This window comes from Stenella coeruleoalba, assembly GCF_951394435.1.
Source record: "Stenella coeruleoalba genome assembly, chromosome: 10".
In the NCBI taxonomy this organism is placed as follows: domain Eukaryota; kingdom Metazoa; phylum Chordata; class Mammalia; order Artiodactyla; family Delphinidae; genus Stenella; species Stenella coeruleoalba.
The window spans coordinates 65,572,682-65,593,346 of record NC_137156.1 but is presented as its reverse complement, the minus strand read 5'-3'; the positions used below and the strand labels follow the sequence as shown (position 1 = coordinate 65,593,346).

Genomic DNA, 20,665 nt, shown 5'->3' with positions numbered 1-20,665 from the left:
AGATAATGAAGCAATGTTGAATGCTGTTGAGAAGTCCAGAATAATGAAGCCCTTAAAGTACCCCCTAAGCATGGCAGCATGGAGATCGCTGTGACCTTGGCAAAAGCGGCAGCTCTGGAGTGGTAGGGAGCTTACTTTGTGTGGAAGACAGTGGGTTGAAGCATTTATACTGTCGTACTACCTGTGGGTTTAGAGTGGGATACCTAGGAGTCTTAGAGAATCTTCTTACAACTGAATCTGTAAGTGTAAGTCTACATATGCTCCCATCTTCTTCTATCTTCCTGTTACAACATAGGATGGGTCCTGCTTCCTGTTAAGCCAGTCCTTCCATGTTGCTCTGAATCCCATCTCCTTGCTTTTTTGGTTGTCTAGTCTTTACTGCACTTTTACCCTTCTCCACTGAGTCCTTCCCCTTTGAATTCAAACATGTTTTGGTGTCTCCCATTTTTCAAAATCATTTTAACCTCATTTTCCCCTTTGGCTACCTGTTTCTTCATCTCTGTACAGACAAGTCCATATCAGTTGTCTGCACTGACAGGCTCACCCCCATTTTCTCAGCAGCCCATTACAGTATGGCGTGCACACTCACCATTCGAGAGGAGACTGGTTGGTTTCTTTTTCTTCTTCTTTTTAAATATCTATCTATCTAGGCTGTGCCAGGTCTTAGTTGTGGCATGTGGAATCTTTAGTTGTAGCATGCAGGACCTTTTTAGTTGCAACATGTGGGATATTTTAGTTGCGGCATTCTCCCCCGCAAAGCTAAACAAAGGCCAGCTGAAAACACCAGACAAACTGACAAGAGAGACTGATCAGGAGCCCCAGCTATCGGTAAGCAGCCAGAAGAAGCACTCTCCTTCCCTCTACTTTTCGTATCTAATCCTTAAAGCTCTGTCCCTGTGAATATTTCTTGCTCCACGTGCCCCTCAGTCCCCACTTATATGGCCACTGTAGAGAAGACATCCTTGGTGACTGAGTAGAGTGAAATGACTAGAGATTTAAGTGAAGGGAATGGATGTGACTGGCAAACAGAGTGCACAGAGTGGAGGGGAGGCAGAAGAATGCTGGGACTGAAACAATCCAGCATGTGGTGGTGAAGTACCCTACAAAAGGCTGAGGGTGACCACAGAAGCTGGAAAACAGTTGAAGGAGTGTGGGGAGAGGATAGGAATAAGAAAAAGGTAATCAAATTCTGCTGAGGCTGCAAGAGAAATGAGGACTGAGCAAAAAGGGGGATTAAAAAAATATTATTGCTGGGCTTCAACAACAGTGTCCACTAAATGGTGGGTACAGAAAAGAGTGGAGAGGACTGAGAAGTGTTTGGGATGAAAGAGTGGATAAATGGGGATTACTTCCAAGTCTGTTAAGAGATACAGTAGATGGAAAGAAAATGGGATTAGAAGAGAATTTTTCAGAATAGTAATAATTTGAACATGCTTAAATGCTAAGGAACTAGAGTCATTAGAGACGGATTGGTTTACAATAAATATAATTTAGAATCATTAAAATTCCTGAGAAGCACGAGGGACTAGGACGCAAACACACTTTAGAGGAAAAGGTCAATTTTGGAATTAAAGATAGCTCCTCCTTCACTATAGGAGAGAGGCATAGGAATGCTTGCATGTTTCATTGTGGGGATGTTGGCTCTTTCTTCAGCAATCTCTCTTTCATTTGTCAAACAGGAGTCAAAGCCATCTATTGAAAGTGAGGGGAAAGATGAAATTCATAAAGCATGAAAAGGTTTGAAATAATACTTATGAAGCATGGGAAAGGGAACTGACTCATGAGACATAGAATTACGAGGCATTTCTGAGGGCAAATTAAGAACTCTGTGACCCTGTATTTGGAATATGAGTTGCATGCCTTGTCATGTGTTGTGGTGAGTTGCAGCCATGAAATGTGCAATTGGTGGAATCATCCAAGATCAGGGATTTCATGAGCAGGCTTGGTGAAAGATCAAAGGGACAAGGAATATTTAGTCTTAGCAAGTAAATAGTTGAAACAATCATCCAAGGATTAAACTGGACCCAAGAAACAAATGGACAGAGAGGACAATGGAGGGTTCCCACTTGGTGGCAAACCTGTGTGCACAAGAAGATATGAATGAACAGGTCGGCAGTTTGGAGATTGTGGTTGGGGTGAGGGTGTTCTGAGTTATTTGAAAGGTAGAATGTGTGGGTGAACACAGTGTTTCCTCTCAAGTTGTTTGGAAAGGAGGTGCAGGGATTAGAAGCTGGAGCTTTGGTGACAGATCGGAATTCAAATCCTGGTTCTATCACTTTCTAGCTATGTGACTTTAGCTATATTTGTCTCCACTCAATTCAGTTGTTAAATGAGAAAGTCATACTTAACTTTCAGAGTTACTGTGAGGATTAAACTAACTCATGCACATAAGGTCAAAAACCCAAGATCTCAATAAATGACAATTTAAATGATCTCTTCTTCTCTTTCTTTGGATTTCAGATAGAAAGAGTTAAGTTAATCACACCTCTCAGTGTATGACTTAATCTCACACTATTTTCCTTTGTCTATTTTAGCACATTTAATTACTGACGATGTTTTTGACAAGACTGTACAGTTAAAAGTGGCTTTCTCATATATAAACTTAGGTAATGCACAGAGATAGCTGATAGATTATGATTAGGGTAGGACACAATTCTAGTTACCACTTTACCAAGAGCAGTTGAAACCAAATGAAATCACGTAAGTTGATCTCACACTCTTTATGCTGAGGTTAAAGTAAGCATTCCTGTCCTCTGTAGGGAATGTAGAACACAGAAACGGCACCATGGCCAAAGTACACGACTGATTTCTTATGAAAGTGACTGTAATATTAGTCTAGCAGAAATAGAACTTTGATTCATCGAACGCATTAACAAAATAAAATAGGCCCTTTGACAGCTCAGACAGAAGCCCAGCTCAGTGGAGTACAAAGCTAGGATTCAGGGTTGGAGGACCAAGACTGCCTGAGTCTCTCACAGTGAGAAGCCTGGATGACCGAGGAAGAAGGTTTCCAAAGGAGCAGAGGGCAGGGTAGGGCAGGGAGGGTGTGTAGCTCAAATGATCTGGGCTGGAGGCTTAAGGAAACATGTTAGTGAGTTAAATCAAGAGTGATGGGGCTTCCCTGGTGGCGCAGTGGTTGAGAGTCCGCCTGCCGATGCAGGGGACGCGGGTTCGTGCCCTGGTCCAGGAAGATCCCACATGCTGCGGAGGGGCTGGGCCCGTGAGCCATGGCCGCTGAGCCTGCATGTCCGGAGCCTGTGCTCCGCAATGGGAGAGGCCACAACAGTGAGAGGCCCGTGTACAAAAAAAAAAAAAAAAAAAAAAAAGAGTGATGGAAGTTGAGAAATTCCAGCAGTTTTCCCCCTAGAAGTAGAAGCCACAATCCTCATGTGATTGAGTCCCTCTGAAAAGCATGTTATATATAAACCTCTGTGGTCCAAAGTTTTCTCACAAACAGAGATAAGTCTCTTCCATGTGGGCATCAAGAGCTACACACTTATTTGGGGTCCTGGGAGTAACTGGCTCCTCCTGTCTCTCTCAGAGCATTTTGCATAAGCAGGTGGGCTGGGCGGGGGGGGTTGGTCATCTAGTTAGTGGTTTAAGATTTTTAACTCACAGGCCTGGGAACTGTGGACAAGATGAGACTTTCATGGAGTCCTTCTCCTCTTTCAGCTTTGCCTGTCGCTACAAAGGTACTATTATGGAAGACTGGGTGCTAACTGGGTTACTGGCAGTGTAGCCACAGTTGAGCGGCCTTTTTTTCTCCTGAAATAACAGCAGAGCAGGAAATGAGGGCTTATATGTAGCTAGTTTATTCTGGGAAGTGACCTCAGAAAATAAGAGTGGAGGCACTGGGAGAGTAAAACAGCGAAGAGAAAGCCAACCCAAGAAAGGGGTACTGAGGTGGTCACCACTGTGGACAACTGGCCTCTTATCTAGCTGGAAGTCCTCTCCCTCCCATCAGAGACCAAGAAGCTGGGGACCTGCCCACTGGTTTCCATCATCCATTGTTAAGCATTTCCACAGGAAGACTGAACTCCCCTGCAGGTCCAAATCTGCGTATTGCCAGAAAGGCTTCCTACACCACATCAGTAGAGAAGCTCCTGGGACGAACACAAGAGAAATGGACTTAAGGAGCTCTCTGATTTCACCTGGGTTCAGCAACAGCCATGGTAAGGATGTGGCCAAGAAATGGAGTATACAAGTTGTCCAAGGCCATCCTTCCCTGTTCATGCTTTGGTCTACGTGTAGCTCAGCATATCCCAGAGCCAGGCAAGATGCTGGTGAGCCACATCTCTATTTAAGACACAACATAAGCCGATTAGTGGGGAACCCCTCCGCCATTTCCCACTACTGCAACTAGACATGAGGTCATAACTGATTCTTATTATCTCCATCCTTTACCAACCATATTATAATTCCTCTCCCCAGAGTCAGCACTTACAGGTCTAAGATGCTTATATACTGGGGAAACACTGACCTTTATCTCTAAAGCGTCTGATCCCTTACATGTTTCACCCTGATGTAAGAGTTGACTGCTGTGAGGGTCCACTGAAGATTATCCCTGGGTATGAAGCACATCAGAGAATCCCCTGGGATCAGATGTACTCTTCCCTTCCCCTTGGGGAGAAGCAATGTCAGCAACTCATGATGATCAAGGTTGATTACTTACATATGATAGCTCTTCGCTTTCCTGGTGGTCCACCACCATGACAAGCCCCAAATGACCCAGTTAGTCATAGCATTATTTCAGTGTATGCTTCCTGTGATGCTCTTTGGCTAAAGGATCTCCCCCTTTCCTCCTCCATGCCCCTCCCACCCCCAGTAATAAGGAAAGGGCCTTTCTAGGCACAGAAAGCACAAATTTTTGCCAGGTGCTATTTCTGCAGTGCCCTATCACAGAGGTTTCCACCTTGGAAACCTTCAGTATGCTACCCTGGAATCCTTATTCCTGAATACCAAGCTGAATCCAAGTACCACCCCTTATTAGTTGTGTGAACATGGGCAAATTATCTACGTTTCTGATTTCTTCACCTACAAAAGACTGGTTGTTCTTGTTACCAACATCATATATTTGGATTTTTTCCTTGTCTCTCTTCTTTACTTGTGGACAATCCACCATGAGTCCTAAGCATCCCTCTAAATGTTCCTTTGGCAATGAGGATGTGATGCTGTGATAAAGACATGGCTTTCTGGAAGAAGGGCAAAGGATCCCATAGGCCAGTTCCAGGGATATGGTACTGGGATCTATCAGAAAATGTTCTCGCCCAGTGGGGCCCCACTGTCCTACCTCTTGATAAAAATTTATAGGCTGACTGGTGAGAGGTAGGATTGTAACAAGCCCCTAGATGTGGCCTTGATTGTTGCTTACTTTCTTCCAGGAGACAAGGGGAGAATGCTCTGACAATGGGACAGACAGCTCTGCAGTCAAGCTGAAAGGTGATCCTTAGCCAAGCGGTCTGCAAAGCTGAAGTAAATGTCAGCAAAGAAGACAGAACTTTCTGAGGAGTGAAAACACTCAGAAACCAAAGTTCCTTTGGTTGAACCATGAGGCAGCCACTTAAAAGTGAGAAATGCAAAGCCTTCCATACTGGCACAGAGCAGCATTCTCCACATTCCCTTCCTCTTTATCCCAACTGCAGCTGCTTCCAGGAGGGACCAAGCTTCCCTGTCCCCAAGGGGGACCAAAGGCCACATGCTGTTCAAGTATGCTGGGATATTTTCTTTTTTTTTAGATTTATTAATTTATTTATTATTAATTTTTGGGGGGGGGCTGCGTCGGGGCTTAGTTGCGGCACGTGTGGTCTTCGCTGAGGCATGCGGGATCTTTCGTTGCAGCGCACAGGCTCATTGCAGTGTGTGGGCTTCTCTCTAGTTGTGGCGTGCAGGTTCCAGAGTGTGTGGGCTCTGTAGTTTGCGGCACGCAGGCTCTCTAGTTGAGGCGCACAAGCTCAGTAGTTGCAGCACGCGGACTTAGTTGCCCCACGGCATGTAGGATCTAGTTCCCTGACTGGGGATTGAGCCCGCATCCCCTGCACTGTAAGGCGGATTCTTTACCACTGGACCACCAGGGAAGTTCCTGGGGTATTTTCAAAGAGGAGAGGTTCAAATTTTTATATCTCTGCTGGGCACAAGTGCCTAAGTCACTGTCCTACCTGGTCCTGTGGGAGGGAAGGGGGTGCTGAGTGCAGGTGTGGCCAAAAGCACTGAGGACTGCAGTGTAGAGTCACGGTGGCATGGTGGCCATGGAGCCATACAGATCACCCAGGTGCTCACTGGATGCCAGGAGGCACACAGGGAGGGGCAGCAGCACCAACCCTGGGGTGAGAACCCAGAGAAGGAAAAAAGCCTCCCTGCTGTCCCCCATGGACTCTGCCTTCCCTGGTCTCCTGGTGGCTGTGGCTTTAGCCCCTGATGTACATGTACTAAACTACTTGGATGGTCTTCCAAAAGGGGGAAAAATGCACCCAAATTCAGTTGATGGGTTTACAGTGGGGAAGGGCAGCTAAAGTGACCTTGGGAGTGGGGCTTCTGAGCTGACCCAATGTATTGTCATTGTGGCTTTCACTGCTGACTGCATAACTGATGTGATGTTTTACACGCTTGTAATGAGAATATGCATGTGCATTTAGGGACTGTCACATATACAGAAGTGATCTGTCCTTCCGACTGGTTCAACAGACACAAGATAGAATCCCAGGAGCAGGAGAAATCACAGCTTTAAAGGCTTAACGGCTGTTGGAAAACTCAGAGTGGACAAGGTCAGTGGGACAGAAAGGAAAGAGCCCTGGATTGAGAGCTGGACTTCAAGAACTGGTTCATCTTCCAAAGATAAGTTCGATAGTGGGAAAACAAAATCATAACAGATACTGCATGTTGTGCAACTACTATCTCCCAGATGCAGATACACCTTCTATGTGACCATTATTTCCTATGAGAATAACTTCTAAAATTTAAAAATGATTCTTTACAGCAGATGGCTGTATGTATTTGTCTCAACCTGAAATCAAGTAAATTCATTTTCTATTTCTACATTTGCATACGTTTCACTTAAAATCAAATAAAATTAAAATATAATTTAAAATAAATTTTAAAAATACTTTCAGTACAGATTCAGCTTGAGAATAGGGAGTAAAATAGAAATCCAGCAAAATTTGGATATGTCAAAAGACAGATACTTGGGCTTCCCTGGTGGCGCGGTGGTTGAGAGTCCGCCTGTCGGTGCAGGGGACATGGGTTCGTGCCCCGGTCCGGGAGGGTCCCGCGTGCCGCGGAGCGGCTGGGCCCGTGGGCCATGGCCGCTGGGCCGGCGCGTCCAGAGCCTGTGCTCCGTGACGGGAGAGGCCACAGCGGTGAGAGGCCCGCGTACCGCAAAAAAAAAAAAAAAAAAAAAAGACAGATACTTCTTCACAGTGTCTTTTAGAACATTCACAAGTTTTCTCACCTGTCAGCCTTCCACCACACAAAATCCTTTCTCATTAAATTGGAATCTCCAAGTTCAAACACTCTTCTACCCAAGAATTCCCTCCCATGAATTCATCATTCCACAAATTCTCCCAGAGGCTTATTTTTGGTCATATATGGCCCTGGGGAACATAAGTCCTTGAATCATCCAAGGTCAAGATGAAGAGTGGGATTCACTTGCCTAAATGAGCAGCCTTGGATGCCTAATGTGATGCTCCCTTTATCCCAGTTCTCCAGGAGCCACTTAGGATTCATGAGTCTGGGACTCTAAGGTTCTGAGAGCCCATGATCCCTTTATGACTCACAAATGCCTGGGCCTCATGGCCATCCTCCTCTCTTCCTCTCCTGAAGAGGCTTACCCTAGCGCCCAGCATCTGAATAACAGAAGCCAGTTTGGGGGGCCTTAATTCCACCTCTCACACTAAGGCCCAGAAATAGGTATTACTGAGGTCAGGGTATGAAGGGTTCTTCATGCCCTCTTCAAGATGTGGAAAGTAGGGGCAACAAGGCAAGGGAAAAGAAGGAATGATGATGGAAACAGCTGCAGAAAACCAGGATCCCTGGAATGGAGTCGAGAGATCACTCCCACAAAGCCCCATGGGAAAGTGGCTCTAAATGCAGACCCCCTGACGTGTTAAAACTGTGCAAAAGTAGGGTGAGGTAGTAGGGGTGCCTCTATTACCCAGGGAGGCGGAAGGTAGGGAATCAGTGACAGCAACTTGAGCTGACGTTGAAAGGTTCTATCCTCACCCCCATGGAAGCTGGGAAACAAGCAGATACAGCAAGTAGCCCCTTGGCTGCCCTCTCTGGTCCCTCCCAAAGCCAAAGAGGTCCCTCCTCCCCATGGTTCCATCCTGTGGGCACTTCAGCATTAGAAGAAAATTTGGGAAACAAAGGGAGAAATCTGCGCCCGGGGGACAAAGCTCAAGAAAAAGGGGCGAGGCATTTGGAGGGCTAAATGAAACTACCCCGAAAGAGACAAAGCCGAGTACTTTTGGGGTGAGGTTGAAGGACAAGGCCAGCAAGAACACAGGGGCTGCCTTGATCTCAGTTTTACTTACCAGGTCCTGCAGTCCTGAGTCTGAGATGCCTTATCACCCATCAGAAATGAGGCACCAGGGCTTCCCTGGTGGTGCAGTGGTTAAGAATCCGCCTGCCAAGGCAGGGGACACGGGTTTGAGCCCTGGTCCGGGAAGATCCCACATGCCGTGGAGCAACTAAGCCCGTGCGCCACAACTACTGAGGCTGCGCTTTAGGGCCCGCGAGCCACAACTACTGAAGCCCGTGCGCCTAAAGCCCATGCTCCGCAACAAGAGAAGCCACTGCAATGATAAGCCCACGCACTGCAACGAAGAGTAGCCCCCGCTCACCGCAACTACAGAAAGCCTGTGCGCAGCAACGAACACCCAATGCAGCCAAAAATAAATAAATAAACAAATTTATAAAAAAAAAAAAAGAAAGAAAGAAAGAAAGAAATGAGCCACCAGCCCCTACAGCAAAAATCCAGCTGTTCCTCCCTGGCAGGAAATTCTATGAAGCCCAACAGTCCTGGAAGTGTTTGCCTCCTTTTCCCATCCCGTCTCCTCCCACAATCCTTTATTGTGAAGATCTCACAACACCTCAAGACTATCACTGCAGAGATGGGGCCAATTTTAACCCCTGTCCATGAAGGAGTGACTCCTGACTGGAAGACATCCAAAGCTATCTGCACCCACCTGGACAGAGGTCCCCTCTGCATCTCTCCCTGATTTCTGGGCCTGACAGTGGTCTTGCTGGGCCAGACTTGTGTGCTGTCTCTACAGTTTCTACATGGATTTTAAGAGAAAATAAACATTTTTTCCCCATCATGTTTAAAGCAAGGTGTGAGACTATTAATTTTCCCCCTTTTGTTGCCCTATCAGAAAGCAGCTTTGAGGTCACGTGGAATGATGGTGGAGGGGCCCCCCCTTCTCTGCTCGGCAGCCCCTAGAGAAAACACAGACTTCCCTCTGTGGCTTTTAGCTAAGGCCATGGGAAAAGGGGCAGCACTATGGTGGTAGACCAGGCAGTAGTGCCTGAGTTGAAGTGTGTGGGGGGGGAACCTACACTCCAGGTGCTCCCAGCCCTTACCCCCTTACCAGGCTAACCTTGGAGACAACCACTTCCAAGTGAGAGGCTGTGGACAAAGGCATCTGGACCAACAACCCCTTTTATCTCTCCTCCAGCCCCAAACCAAGCCAGATTTTGGTGGTGGTGGGGGGGGGGGTGTTACAAAAAATCTCTCTCCTCCCTCTCTGTGGCAAATATCCTCTTGGCAAATAAAGACACTGGGGCCTGAGTAGACAGCCCTCCAGGGTATACCCACTGACATATAGCACTAGGGCCAAGAATAAATTTAGGTAAACACTCAGGAACCTGGGCCACATGGGCCCTGGGAATGTAAGATAAGTGAGAGTGGGTTTGGTTCAAAGGGCCTTACAACAATTACTGGAGGACTGATGTGAGAGTGTGGCTAAAAGACTGGGCACTGAGATTGAAGGGCTCAGGAGGGGCTGTGTTTAAAAACCCTAAAACCTGGTATTGGAAGGCCAATGGTGGGGCATTGCTAGTAACCTTATCCCTGTCCTTGGAGGGCCAAATAGCATGGTTTTGAGGTTTAGATCCTGAGACTGAAGAATTTGGGGGTGTGGTTAAAGGGACCTGGGTTTGGAACTGGAGGGTTAGGAAGGAGACATGGTTAAGGAGTCCCTCAGATTGGAGGGTGAGACTGAACCCTGAGTAATACTTAAAGTGGGGTATAGAGGATGCATCACAAGGATTCTTCAATATACGCAAATCTATCAATGTGATAAACCACATTAACAAATTGAAGGAGAAAAACCATATGATCATCTCAATAGATGCAGAGAAAGCTTTTGACAAAATTCAACACCCATTTATGATAAAAACCCTGCAGAAAGTAGGCATAGAGGGAACTTTCCTCAGCATAATAAAGGCCATATATGACAAGCCCACAGCCAACATCATCCTCAATGGTGAAAAACTGAAAGCATTTCCACTAAGATCAGGAACAAGACAAGGTTGCCCACTCTCACCACTCTTATTCAACATAGTTTTGGAAGTTTTAGCCACAGCAATCAGAGAAGAAAAGGAAATAAAAGGAATCCAAATCGGAAAAGAAGTAAAGCTGTCACTGTTTACAGATGACATGATACTATACATAGAGAATCCTAAAGATGCTACCAGAAAACTACTAGAGCTAATCAATGAATTTGGTAAAGTAGCAGGATACAAAATTAATGCACAGAAATCTCTGGCATTCCTATATACTAATGATGAAAAATCTGAAAGTGAAATCAAGAAAACACTCCCATTTACCACTGCAACAAAAAGAATAAAATATCTAGGAATAAACCTACCTAAGGAGACAAAAGACCTGTATGCAGAAAATTATAAGACACTGATGAAAGAAATTAAAGATGATACAAATAGATGGAGAGATATACCATGTTCATGGATTGGAAGAATCAACATTGTGAAAATGACTCTATTACCCAAAGCAATCTATAGATTCAATGCAATCCCTATCAAACTACCACTGGCATTTTTCACAGAACTAGAACAAAAAATTTCACAATTTGTATGGAAACACAAAAGACCCCGAATAGCCAAAGCAATCTTGAGAACGAAAAACAGAGCTGGAGGAATCAGGCTCCCTGACTTCAGACTATACTACAAAGCTACAGTAATCAAGACAGTATGGTACTGGCACAAAAACAGAAAGATAGATCAATGGAACAGGATAGAAAGCCCAGAGATAAACCCACGCACATATGGACACCTTATCTTTGATAAAGGTGGCAGGAATGTACAGTGGAGAAAGGACAGCCTCTTCAATAAGTGGTGCTGGGAAAACTGGACAGGTACATGTAAAAGTATGAGATTAGATCACTCCCTAACACCATACACAAAAATAAGCTCAAAATGGATTAAAGACCTAAATGTAAGGCCAGAAACTATCAAACTCTTAGAGGAAAACATAGGCAGAACACTCTATGACATAAATCACAGCAAGATCCTTTTTGACCCACCTCCTAGAGAAATGGAAATAAAAACAAAAATAAACAAATGGGACCTAATGAAACTTCAAAGCTTTTGCACAGCAAAGGAAACCATAAACAAGACCAAAAGACAACCCTCAGAATGGGAGAAAATATTTGCAAATGAAGCAACTGACAAAGGATTAATCTCCAAAATTTACAAGCAGCTCATGCAGCTCAATAACAAAAAAACAAACAACCCAATCCAAAAATGGGCAGAAGACCTAAATAGACATTTCTCCAAAGAAGAGATACAGACTGCCAACAAACACATGAAAGAATGCTCAACATCATTAATCATTAGAGAAATGCAAATCAAAACTACAATGAGATATCATCTCACACCAGTCAGAATGGCCATCATCAAAAAATCTAGAAACAGTAAATGCTGGAGAGGGTGTGGAGAAAAGGGACACTCTTGCACTGCTGGTGGGAATGTGAATTGGTACAGCCACTGTGGAGAACAGTATGGAGGTTCCTTAAAAAACTACAAATAGAACTACCATATGACCCAGCAATCCCACTACTGGGCATATACCCTGAGAAAACCAAAATTCAAAAAGAGTCATGTACCAAAATGTTCATTGCAGCTCTATTTACAATAGCCTGGAGACGGAAACAACCTAAGTGCCCATCATGGATGAATGGATAAAGAAGATGTGGCACATATATACAATGGAATATTACTCAGCCATAAAAAGAAACGAAATTGAGCTATTTGTAATGAGGTGGATAGACCTAGAGTCTGTCATACAGAGTGAAGTAACTCAGAAAGAGAAAGACAAATACCGTATGCTAACACATATATATGGAATTTAAGAAAAAAAATGTCATGAAGAACCTAGGAGTAAGACAGGAATAAAGACACAGACCTAATGGAGAATGGACTTGAGAATATGGGGAGGAGGAAGGGTGAGCTGTGACAGGGCGAGAGAGAGGCATGGACATATATACACTAACAAACGTAAGGTAGATAGCTAGTGGGAAGCAGCCGCATGGCACAGGGATATCGGCTTGGTGCTTTGTGACCGCCTGGAGGGGTGGGATAGGGAGGGTGCGAGGGAGGGAGACGCAAGAGGGAAGAGATATGGTAACATATGTATATGTATAACTGATTCACTTTGTTATAAAGCAGAAACTAACACACCACTGTAAAGCAATTATACCCCAATGAAGATGTTAAAAAAAAAAAAGAGGATGCATCAAAGGCTAGAGATGTAGACAAAAATAGAACAGGAAAGTGTCATAGAAGCCAACAGAAGGACACAGCTGAAGAAGGAAGTAGGTAGAAGCAAAGACCACTTCTCCAAGAGGACCATCACTTGGTACCTCTGTTCTCAGAGGCTAGACCTCTGCCATCTTCACACTCACAGAGGGTGTAAGGGGTCAGAAGACTGTCCCTGAAGCCCTCGCAGAGCTCTAGCAGGGTGGTAATGGATGGTGGAGAGATTTGACTCCCACTGTTTCTTATGAGGTCACCTCCAGCTAACACCTTACCCTCACTCCCTGTCAGGCTTCTCTCTGAGCATGTCCTCTGCTCTGTGATAAGGAGTGATGTCCAGCTAAAGCCTCACCCACACGACCTCACAATCAAGGCTTCTCCCTTGAGTGTGCCCTCTGATGTGGCTGCCAACTGCCTTGTTGCTAAAGTCATACTCTCACTCCTCGCACACCTAAGGCTTTTCACTGAGTGTGTTCTCTGGTGTCTGATGAGGGCTGACTTATGGCTAAAGCCTTGCCCACATTCCCTGCACACATAAGACTTTTCCCCTGAGTGCACCCTCTGATGCGTGCTGAGAGCTGACTTGTGGCTGAAGTCTCGCCCACATACCCTGCAACTTGTAAGGCTTCTCTCCTATGGGTGTCCTCTGGTGTGTGTTTAGGATTATCTTGTGGCTAAAACCCCACCCACACTCCCTGCAAACAAAAGGCTTCTCATCTGAACATGTCCTGTGGTGTGTGATGAGGTGTGATTTCACCCTAAAGCCTTGGCTACAGTTCCTGCACACATAAGGCTTATCCCCTGTGTGAATCCTCTGGTGCTTAATGAGGTCTGACTTTTCACTAATGCCTCGCCCACACATCATGCAAAGGGCTTCTCCCTTGTGTGTGTGTGACTTGTGGCTAAAAGCTTGCCCACATTTCCCTGCATACATAAAGCTTCTCACCTGAGTGTGTACTCTGGTGGTTGTAGAGGGGTGACTTATCTATAAAGCCTTGACCACAACTCCCCACATATATAAGGCTTTTCCCCTGTGTGTCCTCTGATGTCTGTTGAGATGTGACTTCCTGCTAAAGCTTCACCCACACTTTCTGCACAGGAGATATCTCCGCTCGTGACAGCCTGTGTCTGAAGAGGTTTGACTTCTGGCTAAAACCTAGTCCACACCTCTAAACCTGACTGCTCCAAATCCTGAGAGTTCTACCCTCTCAGGAATGTTGTCTGCTTCCCCAGAGCTTACCCTCTGGGCTGGACTGAGCTGTACCTTCAACACTTTGTTGCCTCCCTGAGAGCTTACTGGTGGTCCCTGGGGTGGGCTAGAGAAAACCACTTAAGTCCCCTTCTCATTTATGCTCCAAAACAAAGGTGTAGATCCCATTCCTTGATCTTCTGCTTTGGCACCCCAGTGGTTTTTATCAGAATGTTGTTGCTGCCGCTGCTGGTGGTCATTTGGGCAAGGATCCCCTGGTTGGAGTTGATTTCCTGCACATGAATATGGAATAAGATGACTGCAGAGCTCATGGTGGCTGAGAAATTGCTGACCGTCAAAGGCCAGAGGGCAGAGGGCAAAGGGGCCAGGGACGGACTCCTGGCTTTGAATCTGCTGAAGAAAGAAAGTTTTCAGTCAAAGTAGTCAGAGGAAGGGCTCGCTGGGCTTTTCTTCCTTGTCTTATAGTAAGATCTGGCCCATTAATCATTCACAGCCGTTAATGTCTGTCTCTCCAAGACATGCTTCACCAGACCTATATTTCCATTCAACTTCTTTGGACTTTTTATTTGGAAATAATTTCAAATGTACAGAAAAGGTGCAAGAATAAGGACAATACAAAGAACAGCTGTATACCCTTTACCCTAATTACCTACTGCTAACATTTGTATGTTATGTATGTATATGTGTGTATACATATATGTATATATATTTTTTTCTTTGAATCATTTGAGAGTAAACTGCATACATCAATGCCCTTTACCCCTAAATACTTCAGTGTGTGTCTCATAAAAGTAGGGATATTCACTTTTTTTTTTTTTTTTTTTTTGCGGTACGCGGGCCTCTCACTGTTGTGGCCTCTCCCGTTGTGGAGCACAGGCTCTGGACGCGCAGGCTCAATGGCCATGGCTCACGGGCCCAGATGCTCCGTGGCATGTGGGATCTTCCCGGACCGGGGCAGGAACCCTTGTCCCCTGCTTCGGCAGGCGGACTCTCAACCACTGCGCCACCAGGGAAGCCCGGGATATTCACTTTCATAACCACAATACAGTTATCAACTCTGGTAAATTTTTTTTTTAAATAAATTTATTTATTTATTTTTGGCTGCGTTGGGTCTTTGTTGCTGCATGCGGGCTTTCTCTAGTTGAGGCACGTGGGGGCTACTCTTCATTGTGGTGCACGGGCTTCTCATTGCAGTGGCTTCTCTTGTTGTGGAGCACAGGCTCTAGGCGCACAGACTTCAGTAGTTGTGGCACATGGGCTCAGTAATTGTGGCTTGTGGGCTCTAGAGCACAGGCTCAGTAGTTGTGGTGCATGGGCTTAGTTGTTCCGCGGCATGTGGGATCTTCCCAGACCAAGGATCGAACCTGTGTCCCCTCCATTGGCAGGTGGATTCTTAACCACTGTGCCATCAGGGAAGTCCTCGGCATTGACTTTTTTTTTTTTTTTTCGTTACGCGGGCCTCTCACTGTTGTGGCCTCTCCCGTTGCGGACGCGCAGGCTCAGCGGCCATGGCTCACGGGCCCAGCTGCTCCGCGGCATGTGGGATCTTCCCGCACCGGGGCACGAACCCGTGTTCCCTGCGTCGGCAGGCGGACTCTCAACCACTGCGCCACCAGGGAAGCCCTCGGCATTGACTTTTTTTTTTTTTTTTTTTTTGCAGTACGCGAGCCCCTCACTGCTGTGGCCTCTCCCGCTGCGGAGCACAGGGTCCGGACGCGCAGGCTCAGCGGCCATGGCTCACGGGCCCAGCCGCTCCACGGCATGTGGGACCTTCCCAGACCGGGGCACGAACCCGTGTCCCCTGCATCGGCAGGCAGACTCCCAACCACTGCGCCACCAGGGAAGCCCTCGGCATTGACTTTTAAAGGGAGAGATGATGAGATCTGCTGGAGCGCTGCAGTCATGGGGTGGGAGAGAAAGAGGACTTGAGGATGACTTCATGGTCTGAGAAACTGAATAAGCTGAACTGCTGTTACCTCGATGGGATAGTCTATGGAAGGGGCAGGTGCGGGGGCGGCAGTCATTTTAGGAGCTTAGTTCTGGGCATGTGGAGACACTTATGGGACATCCAATACATGTCAAGCAGGCAGTCTGATATATATGAATGTAGATTTCAGGGGAGGAGTCCAAGCTTGGGAGGATGACATAGACGGCTTGACAAAGGTCTGGGACCCCTCGTGCTCCTCTGTAGGTAAAGGTTTTCCACAGTAGGGGCAGAATTTGAAAGTTGCTTCAACACCTGCCACAGTCTGGACAGGAGATCATGCTTTATGGGGTCACGGTCTGGCCCTCAGACTCACTGGGCTGGAAACTCCATCTTAACTGTGTCCTTCTCAGTTGCCCCACGAAAACTTCCGCTTGAACTCTGGTAAATTTAACATTTACATAATACTTTAACTATCATATATATTCCAATTTTGTCAATTGATCCAATAATGTCCTTTATAGCATTTTCCCTACAGTACAGGATTTAGTCTACTATCAGATATTACAATTAGTTTCCATGTTTCTTTAGTTTCCTTTAGTGTCTCTTTCATGAGACTGGCATTTTTGAAGAATAGGGTTCTTTTTTTAGGGAACATTCCTCATGTTCTAGAATATGTATAGAATGTTGCCGACATTTTCCTATGATTAGATTCAGATTATGTACTGTAGTCAGTTTTTACATTTTACATCTTTTACTTGAATCAAAAAAACCCCCCAAAAAACCCACAGCAGAACCTATTATTCTATATATTATTCCAATAAATAATCTTCCAAGTAAGTATCAGAGGCATCTTCAACTTTGTATCTGCACTTACACTAAAATTATCTCCTAAGCCATAACCAGTTACACTGACACACACAGCTACAACCGTTTATTTCCAACAAGAGAGAACAATCCTATGACCTACAGGGGAACGTACTTTGTGACTTTTCCTATGAGAAGAAAGAGTGGATTGATGTAGGAGTCACTCAGTCTGGTGTCTCCAATGCAGAAGGCAGCAGAGAATAGTTTAGCAGGGTTAAGTAACTTGTTCACAGTCACAAAGAAAGAAGAAACAAAACAGGGTTTGGGATGTGCTCTTAAATATAACTATACAAACCACAGATAACTCTGAACTAATCAGCATACAAAGAATTATTTTCTACTAAACCTGTCCTTAAGGGAAAAAAAAAAAAAAGCTTCGAAGCAAATAATGAGACTCTTGCTGCTTTGACTAGGTCTCTGGAGAAAAGAAGCCAGTGAGAATTAAACCCCCTGACATAGAACAATCTGTTTGGGGAAAAACTAACCAAATTTGGCCTATAGATTAAATCTGGGGACAGGAGGTATTCTGGGCTTTGACCACAGTCTAGGGCTACAAAGCCATCCAGATCTCCTGATCAGGAGATTCCAGACACCCAGTCCAACTGCACTGACTACTCTCAGGACAGAATGAGGGGTGGCTAAGCCATGCTGCTCCAGAGGATCTACTGAGACCAATCTTGCCAGGACCCTCATCCATCCAAAGGAACTATTCCCTAGAGCCATGAGAGTTCTGCCCTGGGATCAGGAATAGAAGAATGGGATGGGAGCAGGTGACTAAAGCCCATTCCAATCTCTTCCTTCTTTATTCTACATTCCTAATAAATAGAACTCTTTACCTTATTTTTAAAAAACCCAAGAAACCCCGTAATGTTCAGAGTAAAAACCAAGCCCTGAGAGTGGCCCACTGGGTTCCACATTCTTTCACAACCTATCGGCTTTCTGACTCCATCTATACTCCATCCTTCATTCCCTCCAATCTGAGTCACACTGAACTCCCTCCTGATGCCTTGCACTGGCTGGTTCCGATGTCTGGAACACCCTTCTCCCAGATATACTACTGGTATATTCCAAGAACCCAGAACTGGACCTAGCATATAATAGTTAATAAATACTTTTGCATGAATAAGTGATAGGAACAGAGTTAATTAAGAAAGAACTTAAAAGGTTAGGCAGAAGACAGACACGTTCTCAATACTGTCAGAATCAAAGGCTCCTTTTCATAGTCTATGTCTTGTAACATCTCATTTACTGTCTTGCAATGAGATTCATATTTAATAAAATGTCCCCATACACAGAATTTTTAAAAAAGAATGTAATGCCCTAACCAAAATATAAAAGAGAAATAAAAGCAAGTAATTTACAATAAAAAATTATGTATTTCAATATGAATTTCACAGGACTACATTAGGAGACATAATGAAGCAATGAGATGCTTACAGCTACAGGCAGATCACTGTGGACATGACAGTTACAAATGCAGACAGACATGGATGTGCCTTACTGATGACATGTGTATACTATATTGGTGACAGACACAGGTGTGCTGTATGGGTGGTAACTCAAACACTACAACCAGCAATGCCATTGGTCATGTGATGTTTTCTTTTTTTTTTCTTTTCCAGTCGTGCTGCGCGGCTTGCAGGTTCTTAGTTCCCTGACCAGGGATTGAACACGGGCCACGGCAGTAAAAGCGCCGAGTCCTAACCAATGGACCACCAGGGAAATTCCCATGTTCTTCATGCTGATGAACACGTCTGTTTTTTTTTTCTGCAAATGGCATTTTATCTATCTATCTATCTATCTAGATATCTATCTATCTATTTATGGCTGCACTGGGTCTTCACTGCTCCACGTGGGCTTTCTCTACTTGTGGTGAGTGGGCTCTAGGCATGTGGGCACCAGTAGTTGTGGCATGCAGGCTCAGTAGTTGTGGCTTGTAGGCTCTAGAGCGCAGGCTTAGTAGTTGTGGCACACGGGCTTAGCTGCTCCGCAGCATGTGGGATCTTCCCAGACCAGGGATTGAACCTGTGTCCCCTGCATTGGCAGGCGGATTCTTAACCACTGCGCCACCAGGGAAGTCCCTGGTGAACACTTCTTGATAAAGTTCAAAACTATTCTCCCTTGATTTACGATCTACTATGTAAAAACTACTTTAGAATATTATCTAAAATAGATTTATATTCTAGATTCAGAGAATTACAAACAGATCCACGGCCTTGAGAGAAAAACCAGAAGAGGGAGGAAGAACTGATACAGATTTAAGGAATATTTTTAAAAAATGGAATGTGTGGATCTTGTCTGGATCCTGATTCAAATTCTCAAAAAGACTTTTTTGAGATGATCAGGTAAATTTGAACATAGACCAAGTGTCAGATGATACTGAAGCCCTACAGATAATGTGGTTACATATAAAAAAAAGTCCTTATTTATTAGTTACATTGTGATATATTTAGGAGTGGTATGTCACATTATTTGGGATTTGTTTTAAGTAATTCATCAATAAAAGAAAAATATATAGAGAAAAGGAAGGATGAATCAAGTGCAGCAAAACAGTTTGAAGTATGAAATGGACCCAACAGGATCCAAAGTTTCCATGTAAAGATTAATTTACTTTGAGATAATTTTAATATAGTTCTCAGAATCAATGAAATGCATGAGCACAGAGACAGAGAAGAAGACCACCAGACGAAACAAGGTAAAAACAAGACCAAATTAGTTTGGCCAGCTGAAAGCAAATTTAAATGGGTGACTCTTCACTGAGACAGATGGAGAAACTAGGTCAGAAGCCAAATGGAGTGAAATTGGGCCATTTCAAACCGAGGAAAACAGTTCGTAACAGATCCAAGCAGACAAAAATAAATCAGAACTAATTAATTCATAGCTATGCCAAATAGAGAAAATTCTTGAAAAAGCTTCTGACAGAAATTTATGTGCAAGTCTGAAAACAGGACTCTTAAGAATGCAGGAATATCCAGAATAATTTTGTATTTACCATCCTAGACAAATAATCTGTTTCAGGTTTTAAATAAATGAAGACAAATATGATTATAATATCAAATAACCTATAAAACACAAAACGGACAGATTTAATTACACTATAAGCTTTTTTAACTTCTAGGACACGGAGAGGCCTCTCTTATTACCTTCCTCTCCTCCTTGCTCTCTGTGCTCTGATCACGCCGGCCTCCTTCCTTTCCTATCTCGGGGTCTCAGCACTGGTTGTTCCCCAGCACAGAAGAGTCTCCCACTACATCCACATATCTAACTTCCTTACCTCCTTCAAGCCTTTACTCACACCCATCTCCTCACAGAGGCCTACCCTGATCACCCACCCCTGCCTCTACACCCCGGCACCCTGGATCCCCCTTATTCTGCTCTACTTATATTTGTATATATTATACATATTTTAAAACTATGTAGAGCTTATTATCCTCTAACATACATAATTTACTTATATATGCTATTTATTGTATATGTCACTATACTAGAATGACCAAAAAAATGCTTTATTGTTTTATTCAGAGATGTGTTCTAAGAGCTTAGAACATTGGCTGGCTATATGGTCAATAAATATATGAATGGAAAAATTAAGGAAAGAGAACATACCCTCACCCAACAGGACTAGATTCCTGAAATTCTCCAGCATCACTTCTTTGTATAGGTTCCTCTGCTCAAGGCTCAGTCTCTTCCACTCTGCCTCAGTGAAAATCACAACCACACCCTCGAATTTCACTGGTCCCTAAATCAACCAACAAATTCATACTCATCAAGTCACCAACAATTTTCACATGGAGAATGGAACTGGCTGTCCTGAAGAATCTCACTACATAAGTAATGGATCTGAGGGTTTGCAGGGTTGGGCATTACTCCACACTTGGTTTGGTGTTATAACATGCAGA

The 20,665-nt window shown here is 44.6% G+C and overlaps 1 long non-coding RNA gene across 3 annotated transcripts in view; it reads right to left on the bottom strand.

The window, feature by feature from the left end:
- Positions 1-20,665, bottom strand: part of LOC307193278 — a 94,345-nt gene that overhangs the window by 54,490 nt on the left and 19,190 nt on the right. The gene's annotated exons all lie outside the window — the stretch shown is intronic.